We start from the raw sequence: 9,314 nt of genomic DNA, 5'->3' as shown, positions 1-9,314 counted from the left end.
TACTTGAAACTGTTTTGCAAAACTAATTGGTTTAAAAGTGGTTTAGCAAAATCTAATCAAGATTTGTTCGTATTTTCAGCAACTTTTTCAAATGGCTACAGGCACCTTATCGTTGTTAAGCGCCGAAAAATTAACTGGCGACAATTTTTCAACATGGAAAAATATGATCACGATTATCCTAATCATCGAGGATCTCATGTTCGCTCTCACGGAGGCTTGTCATCCTATTCCAGCTCCAAATGTCGCTCGAAATGTTCGGGAGGCATACGAACGATGGACAAGGGCGACTGAGAAGGCCCGAGCCTATATCTTGGCAAGTCTTTCTGACATCTTGGCCAAGAAGCATGAGCCTATGGTCTCAGCCCGTGTGATCATAGAGTCCCTGCGGGGGATGTTTGGATAACCGTCTGAACAACTTATTTATGATGCTCATAAATACATATTCAACTCCAAAATGCAAGAAGACACCTCTGTTCATGAACATGTGCTAAACATGATGGTCCACTTCAATGTGGCGGAGTTGAATGGGTCTACTATCGATGAGGGCAGCTAGGTTAGCATAATCCTGCATTCTTTGCCGGAGAGCTTCATGCACTTTGTTAGCAATGTGATTCTTAACAAAGTGAAATATAACCTTAAAACTCTCCTCAACGAGTTGCAGACATACCAATCTTTACTGAAAAGTAAGGAGAGGCAGAAGGGTGAGGCAAATGTTGCTTCATCCTCAAGGATGTTCCATAGAGGTATGACCTCAGGAACGAAGTCAGCATCTTCTACTTCTAACTCTACAAAGGGGAAGAAGAAGAAGCGTGGTAAGGGAAAAGGGTAGGTACCTGCTAACCCACCGCTTGTCTCCCCGAGGAGGCATCCACCAGTTGCTAAGGGAAAGTGTTTCCATTGCAACCAAGATGGACATTGGAAGAAGAACTATCCTTGGTATCTAAAGGAGAAGAAAGCAGCCAAGGCGGATAAAGGTAAATGTGATTTACTTATGCTCGAAACTTGTTTAGTGGAGAATGATGATTCAGCCTGGATAATTGATTCAGGCGCCACTAACCATATTTGTTCTTCTTTTCAGGGGATTAGATCTTGGTGACAACTGGAGGCTGGTGAGTTGACGATGCGAGTAGGCACCGGGCACGTTGTCTTAGCTGTGGCAGTGGGAGGACTCCAGTTGACTTTACAGAATAGGTTACTAATTTTAAATGATGTATATATTGTTCCTGAACTAAAAAGGAACCTTAATTCTATAAAGTGCTTATTGCAATGTAAATACATTGTTTCTTTTAATTTGAGTAAAGCATTTATTCATAAAGATGATGTTTTTATTTGCACATCAAACCTGGAATCGAATTTATATGTGCTAAGGCCGTTAGCCATTAATTCCCTCTATAATTTTGAAATGTTCAGAACTACCATAACTCAATCAAAACGTCAACGAATTTCTCCAAAAGAAAATGCCCAATTTTGGCATCTACGTTTAGGGCACATCAATCTCAATAGGATTGAGAGATTGGTGAAGAATGGACTCCTAAGTGAATTAGAAGAAAACTCTTTACTTGTTTACGAATCTTGCCTTGAGGGTAAGATGACTAAACGACCTTTTACCGGAAAAGGTTTTAGAGCCAAGGAGCCTCTTGAGTTAGTACATTATGACCTTTGTGGAACCTATGAATGTGCGAGCCCGAGGTGGCTATGAGTATTTTATCAATTTTACTGATGATTACTCCAGGTACGGGTATATTTATCTTTTGCAACGGAAGTCTGAATCCTTTGAAAAGTTCAAAGAGTTCAAGGCTGAAGTTGAAAACGCATTGGATAGACGGATTAAAACACTTCGATCAGATCTAGGTGGAGAGTTTTTAGACTCCGAATTTTAGGACTATTTGATAGAACATGGAATCGTTTCCCAACTCTCAGCGCCAGGTATACCTCAACATAATGATGTAACGGACAGGAGAAATAGAACCTTGTTAGACATGGTTCGATCAATGATGAGTTACGCTTCCTTACCGGACTCGTTTTGGGGTTCGCTGTGGAGACTACGGTGTATATACTCAACTGTGTTCCCTCCAAGAGTGTTACAATAACACCTATGGAGTTGTGGAACGAGCGTAAAGCTAGTTTACGTTATTTCTGCATTTGGGATTGCCCTGCACATGTGCTTGAGGCTAATCCCAAGAAGTATGCCTCTTTGTAGGCTACCCCAAACGTACACGAGGGGGTTATTTTTATGATCCAATGGAAATTAGGATGTTTATTTCAACAAACGCTACTTTCCAGGAGGAGGATCATATAAGGGAGCACAGTCCACAGAGCAAAGTCGTGTTGCGTGAGCTTTCCAATGAAACTACTAAAACTTCAACAAGAGTTGTTGAAAAGCCTACTACATCAACAATAGTTATTGATGGAAGTTCATCTAGTAGGTCGGTTCCACCTCAAGAGTTGAAGAAACCTCGACGTAGTGGGAGGTTTGCGAACCCACCAGTTTGCTATTTGGGATTCACGAAAATCCTTGTTATGGTAGCAGATGACGACGTTGAGGATCCGTTTTCTTATAAAAAGGCAATGGAGGATGTTGATGGGATGAATGGGTCAAGGCCATGGATCTCAAGATGGAGTCAATGTACTTCAATTCAATATGGGATCTTGTAGATCAGCCTAATGGGGTTCGCCCTATAGGTTGTAAATGGATCTACAAGCACAAACGAAGTGCTGATGGGAAGGTACAGACCTTCAAGGCTCAACTTGTGGCAAAGGGTTATACCCAGGTAGAAAGAGTCGACTATGAGGAGACTTTCTTGCCTGTTGCCATGTTCAAGTCGATCCGCATCCTCCTGTCCATTGCAGCTTATTATAATTATGAGATCTACAAAATGGACGACAAGACGACCTTTCTAAATGGCAATCTTGAGGAAACCATTTATATAGTGCAACCCGAGGGATTCATAGCCCAAGTTCAAGAGCAAAAGGTTTGCAAACTGAATCGGTCCATTTATGGACTGAAACAGGCGTCTCGATCTTGGAACATACGATTTGATGCTGCGATCAAGTCATATGACTTTGACCAAAACGTTGATGAACCATATGTCTACAAGAAGATCCTCAACGCTCCAGTACTTTTCTTAGTGTTGTATGTAGACGATATCCTACTCATTGGGAATTATGTAGGTCTACTGACCGTAGTTAAGAACTGACTAGTGACCAAATTCCAAATGAAAGATTTGGGAGAGACTCAGTTTTTTCTAGGTATCCAGATCTTTCGGGATCGTAAGAACAAAGTGCTAGCATTGTCTCAGGCATCGTATATTGACAAGATGTTGCTCAAGTACTCGATCCAGGACTCAAATAGGGGCCTATTGTCGTTCAGGCATGGAGTCACCTAAGATGCCTCATGAGGTTGAGGAGATGATGGGTCCCATATGAGTCTGCCATTGGTAGTTTGATGTACGTGATGCTCTGTACTCGTCCAGACATCTGCTACGCTATGGGCATAGTCAGTAGGTATCAGTCGAACCCAGGCCAGGGTCACTGGGCCGCATTGAAGAACATCCTCAAGTATCTTCGGAGAACGAGGGACTACATGCTTGTGTATGGTTCGAGGGATTTGATCCTTATAGGATACACGAATTCTGACTTTCAGACTGATAAAGACTCTCAAGTCCACATCAGGGTCAGTCTTTACTTTTAAAGGAAGAGCTATAGTGTGGCCAAGCACTAAGCAAGGGTGCATCGCCGACTCTACTATGGAGGCGGACTACGTAGCGGCTTGGGAAGCTGCTAAAGAGGCCGCCTAGCTCAGAAAGTTCTTGACAAACCTGGAAGTTGTTCCAGATATGTCTAGGCCCATTACCTATATGATGATAAATCCTACCATTTTGAGGATTCGTCTTGATTTGGGGAGTTGGGAAATCAACTGCACAAGATGGAATTCACTTCTTCCCCTAGGCAGTGGTAAGTAGATAAATGGCTCTCTTAAGGGCTAATTTCGAGGCTTGAAGATTTTTGCGCTACACATCTTCTCTTGACCGAGAGGTGTTCACACATAGGTTGACTTGTTGTATTGTTCATTAGAGGAATCAATGGTACTTAGGAAAGTGATGTATCTATAAGGGACAAATCGGTAAATTGGCCCGTTATACTTACCAAGCATCTGTGAAGGGTCATCGTACTCATGATTGGTTATATCCGATGGATACAGAAATATATCTATGGTAAGAAGAGTTCAGCTGTTGGTCTTTAGTGGAATCACTGACAGTTAACGGATGGTGAATCTCGTGGCTAAAGAGTTTAATCAGCTATTCACGTACCGTTGGAGCTTCGAGCCACAGGTCCATTAGGTCACCTGGGTAGCTCGGATAAAGTCGAGAACTAGTGTTTGGGTTAATTTGAAATGTTCAAATTGACTATAGGAATTTCAATTATATATGATATAATTGGTTAAATGTATGAGATACATTATTTTGAAGGAAATTTGATATAAATATGATTTATATCAAGTAGAGGAGAAAATACTATAATAGATATATGATTTCAAACTATAGGATATAAATATAATATGATTATATTTATTAATTAAATCAATTGATTAATTATTTGATAATTAACCGATTAATCCACGTTCGGACGTGGGAAGTAGGGCTGCAAAGGTTATGGTAACCAGTGGGTTAAAGCTATGAAAATCGTTTTCATTTTATTATTCAATCGTGCATTCATATCGCCCGCGCCCAAAAAGAATCCGTGAAAGAGTGATCGTGAGAGCCTATACGATAGAAGCTCGTTCGTCTAAACGATCGTCTACTTCACGTGTTCTCTAAACGATCGTATACATCTTTTCTAAATGATCGTTCAGTTTTTCCTAAACGATCGTGTAGCTCTACTATACGATAAGCATTTTGGCTATACGATAGCAGAGTTCATCTCCCACTTGCTTATTGTTTACACGACGTCTTCTCCCCCGTCCTCTACCAAACTCACCAGAGCCCACTCTTTGGGTTTTTGATGCCGAGGATACCCGAGTTCCTCTTGTGGTGGTGTCGTCCCCGCTGCATTGTTCGTGTACATTCGGATCGTGTTATTGCAGTCGACAGACTCGCCGGGTTCTGGTAGATTAGTGGGAGGTTTTCTGCTGCTTTGGGTTCAGTCGTTCGAAGAGTGTCTTCATCTGGTATGAACCCTTTCCTTGTGTTTTATTGTATTCTGAGCATGCCGATTATGAGTTTAATATGCATAACTGTTTGTATTGAATGTATATCGTTTATGTTTCGGTCACTGTGAAATCGGAGTGATCTAATCCCGCTCATGGAACTCTCGGTATGAGATCCTTCAGTATATTGATACATTATATATTTCACACATACTAGGACTATGTTGTATTGTTCATTAGAGAGATCAGTGGTACTTAAGGAGTAAGATGTAACTACAGGGGCAAAACGGTAAATTGGCCCATCTGTACTTACGAGCATTTGTGAAGGGTTATCGTAACTGATGATTGGTTATATCTGATGGACACAGAAATATATCTGTGGTAAGAATAGTTTAGCTATCGGCCTTTAGTGGAATGCCTCGCAGTTAATGGATGGTGGATCTCGTGGCTAAAAAATTTAGTCAGCTATTCAGGTCCGTTGGAGCTTCGAGCCATAGGTCCATAAGGTCCTCTTGGTAGCTTGGATTCAAGTTGAGAAGTTTTTGGGTTAGTTTGAAATGTTCAAATTGACAAGAGGGAGTTCGATTATATATGATGTGATTGAACTAGTTAATTATATATGATATAATTGACTTTATGTATGAGATACATTATGGTTGATATATGATATTAATTGGATATAAATATGATTTATATCTAGTGGAGGAGCCATTATGGTTGATATATGATATTAATCTATAGGTTAATGAATATAATATGATTATATTTATTATTTTAATTAATTGGACAGTTATGGGATAATTGGCCGCCTTTTTCTTTGTAACCATACGTTAGTGGGAAGTTCCATTCAGTTTTTGTAACTGAAGAATAAAATGAAAATTGTTTTCATTTTGCAAGGAACAAGGTTAATTGCTCAAGGTGTGTTTGGCTTTTTATCGCTTAGTAAAACAGAGCCTATACAATAGCTTGTGTTTACTAAACGATCGCTTACATGCGCGTGCGCATCTACTAAACGATCGCCCATGTTTTACTAAACGATCGCTTAGTGTCGAGATTTTAGTAAACGATCGTATAGACGATCGTTTACACGATCGTGTAGCTCACCTAAACGATCAAGCACCCTGTCTATACGATAGACGCTGCCTTCTCCCACTTGCTTGATTATTATATACAATCTCTTTTCCTCTTCCCATCTACCAAATCCGAACAAAGCCCACTCTTTGGATTCTCACTCTGAGAATACTAAGGGTTCCAAGTGGTGATGTCATCCCAATCTTCATCTATTCGTATGGAGTTGTTCGTCATAGATGATTGATGACAGCAGAAATGCACGTCATTTTAGGCATTTTATTTAGAATTATGAGGGCTTTAAGCATAATATATGGCAATTATGTTAGGATTCATAAGAAAATGAGTTTTCGTCGTTCAGCATGAAGAATCTCGCTCACCCACTATTATGCATTATTATGCGTTCAATTGTCTATTTTTGTAGCCAACGCAGGAAGTGGACACAGATGCGGAAGCCAGGCTATCGCATAGATGACCGCATGCAGAGAAACTCTCCATCGCGAATGCAAACGTATACGATCAACGCATGAGTGTTGCGGTAATCAACCGCATGCGTCCATCACATAGGAGTTGTGGTCGTCAAGCAATTGCGGTCATCGTGTAAAAGTTGCAGTAACCAAGCGATTGCGGTCATTTCAAGATTGCGGCTACACGATGATAACCATAATAGCAGGATCACCGCAAGGTTGATGGAATGGAAGCATCAACGCATATCTCGAGAAAACCAAAAGATGATGTTGACATTTCACCTACCACGCCATTAACAGCTGAGATTCAGAAAAGGACCAACGCGCCACGTATGTCAAAATCAGAGCAGGTCCATTAATGTTGCGGCGATCAAGCTCTATAAATAGAAGCCGCTGAGCAGAATTTCATTTCATCTGGGGTTTTCACCCAAGGTTTCCTACCTTCGGGTGGATCCTTGTCAAAATCAGAGCAGGTCCATTAATGTTGTCGGCGATCAAGCTCTATAAATAGAAGCCGCTGAGCAGAATTTCATTTCATTTGGGGTTTTCACCCAAGGTTTCCTACCTTCGGGTGGATCCTTGTGATCCAGACTAACGCGTGAGAAGAAAACTTGAGAGTTCTTCATCTCCTTCATTCATTCCGAGTGACGACTGTATGCGTCTAGAAGTAGGATACACCACATACGTGGTATGCGGTCATGTATGAATACACCACATCCATTCCGAGTGACGATTGTATGCGTCTAGAAGTAGGATACGGTGGTATGCGGCTGTCACGCTCATGCAGCGAGAGCACGTGAACGAGTTATGGAAGCTTAGGCATAAGCTTTTTGGCGTTATCGCAGATACACCACATACGTCCTAGATTTAGGCTCAAGTGTGTGTAGCATGATCGCATAGCTTGCATTGGTTGAGGTTGCCCTTGCGGTCAAGCTTGGGGTTGCGATGAAGACATCCTCACAGTTTATCTATTTTCCATGCATTTACTACATGTCAACGGTTGTCATGTCTCTACTTCTCATTCATATTCTCATTGCTTTGTCTGTTAGTTAGGAGTAGGAGTAGGTTGTAGCTTAAAAACCCCATCATTCTTTTATTCAACTACCGCAAACACATTACCGTATAGCATTTAGTTACAAGTCCCGGTGTTTAACCTCAGATTATCCGAGAAACTTGCGCTCGCGTTATACTTGGCGTGAGCGCAAGAAAACTTGTGACGGGAACGCATGGTCATCGCATACATTCGTTAACGACTAGTTTCATTCCAACGCATGACCACCGACGCATGAAAATCAACGCATACCTTAAGACATGCATCGCATATTGCGTCCCTCTAATTTTAGTCATCAAGTCTTTGACGGATAATTTTCGTCACCAAGTTTTTGGCGTCGTTGCCGGGGACTTGGCAACTAATTGTTTGTTAAGTTTTGTGTCTCTACAGGCAACCTTTTTATCTTAGGAGTATTACAGCTTGTGCGACCGAGTTGCAACCAATATTGAAGTGTACGTAATGCGTCGAAAGCCAGTATTGACCCCAAGATAGAAGGGCAATCAGTCGCATGAGCTGAAGGTAGTTCTAAGTGCATGACGGCTGCATGCGCCCACCAATTGCTGGAAGTTCCAATGGTCAGGGCAAGTCCCTTGACCTAAGCAGTTGAGAGCAATCTCCTGCATGGGAGACTCATTGCGGTGACAACACTCCAATTTCTCCAGGGACGTCTTCTACTCTATCTTTACCTTATTTTCTTAAGTAGTTTATTTTTATTTTATTGTTATTTTGGATATGCGGTTGCTTCCTTGGTTGTGGTGCGTTTGCTCCTTATAGGTGTGATAATATTTCTCCTCGGTGCGTAGTTATAACAAAATAATTCCCTTCATCCTTCAATGCATGGCTTCGATCGCATGGATTCCAACGCATGATCGCATGCGTTATTCCGCCTAAGGTTCTTTCTTGTTATCCTTTATGCCTTATCCTTTTGAAATTCTCCTTGTCTGATTGTGTTCCTTTGCGATGCATTTATGATGGTACGTATAATTCACCGCATCCGCTAACTAAGCATCATAAGACGCTCCCTACTTTTAATAGCTTCTTCAATTTTTGAAAGTAGTTTTATTTTGTGCAAACCTTCGCTCAAATATTGGTTACCGCATTCCTGTTAAGTTTTTTTTAGCTTTACGGTGAGAACGCTGCCAACATCTAAGTTTGGGGGTGGCAGCAGTCTTGGAGAATTGCGTTCATTACATTGCTGTCATTTCTATAATTTTTTCTTTTTTTTTTTGAAAATAACAACTCCACTGTCAACGCAATGAGGAAACCTATGTTGATAAGAGTTAAAGTTGTGAAAGGCACTTACCCGTAGTTGGATGTCCGCATGACACACGTGGGGGCAAGCCAAAACGAAGGTAAGTTGCTAGGATCCATGCATAAGTGCAACTCCTCTGTCCGGCGCAAGCTAAATCAAGCAAGACAAGAGTTGAGTTGAATATAAAACGCAACCGAAGTTGGATGCCCGCATGACATACGTGGGGGTAAGCCAAAATGAAGAGCGTAACCAGGTTCAACGCCACATTCGAATAAGTAACCGCAAATTTTTTTTGAAGTAATTTGAACGAACGCATTCTCAAAAGCTAAA

Source organism: Benincasa hispida, unplaced genomic scaffold, assembly GCF_027475165.1.
Source record: "Benincasa hispida cultivar pf3 unplaced genomic scaffold, pf3_genome.v1.1 HicScf1848, whole genome shotgun sequence".
NCBI lineage: Eukaryota > Viridiplantae > Streptophyta > Magnoliopsida > Cucurbitales > Cucurbitaceae > Benincasa > Benincasa hispida.
This window is presented reverse-complemented; position numbering follows the sequence as displayed.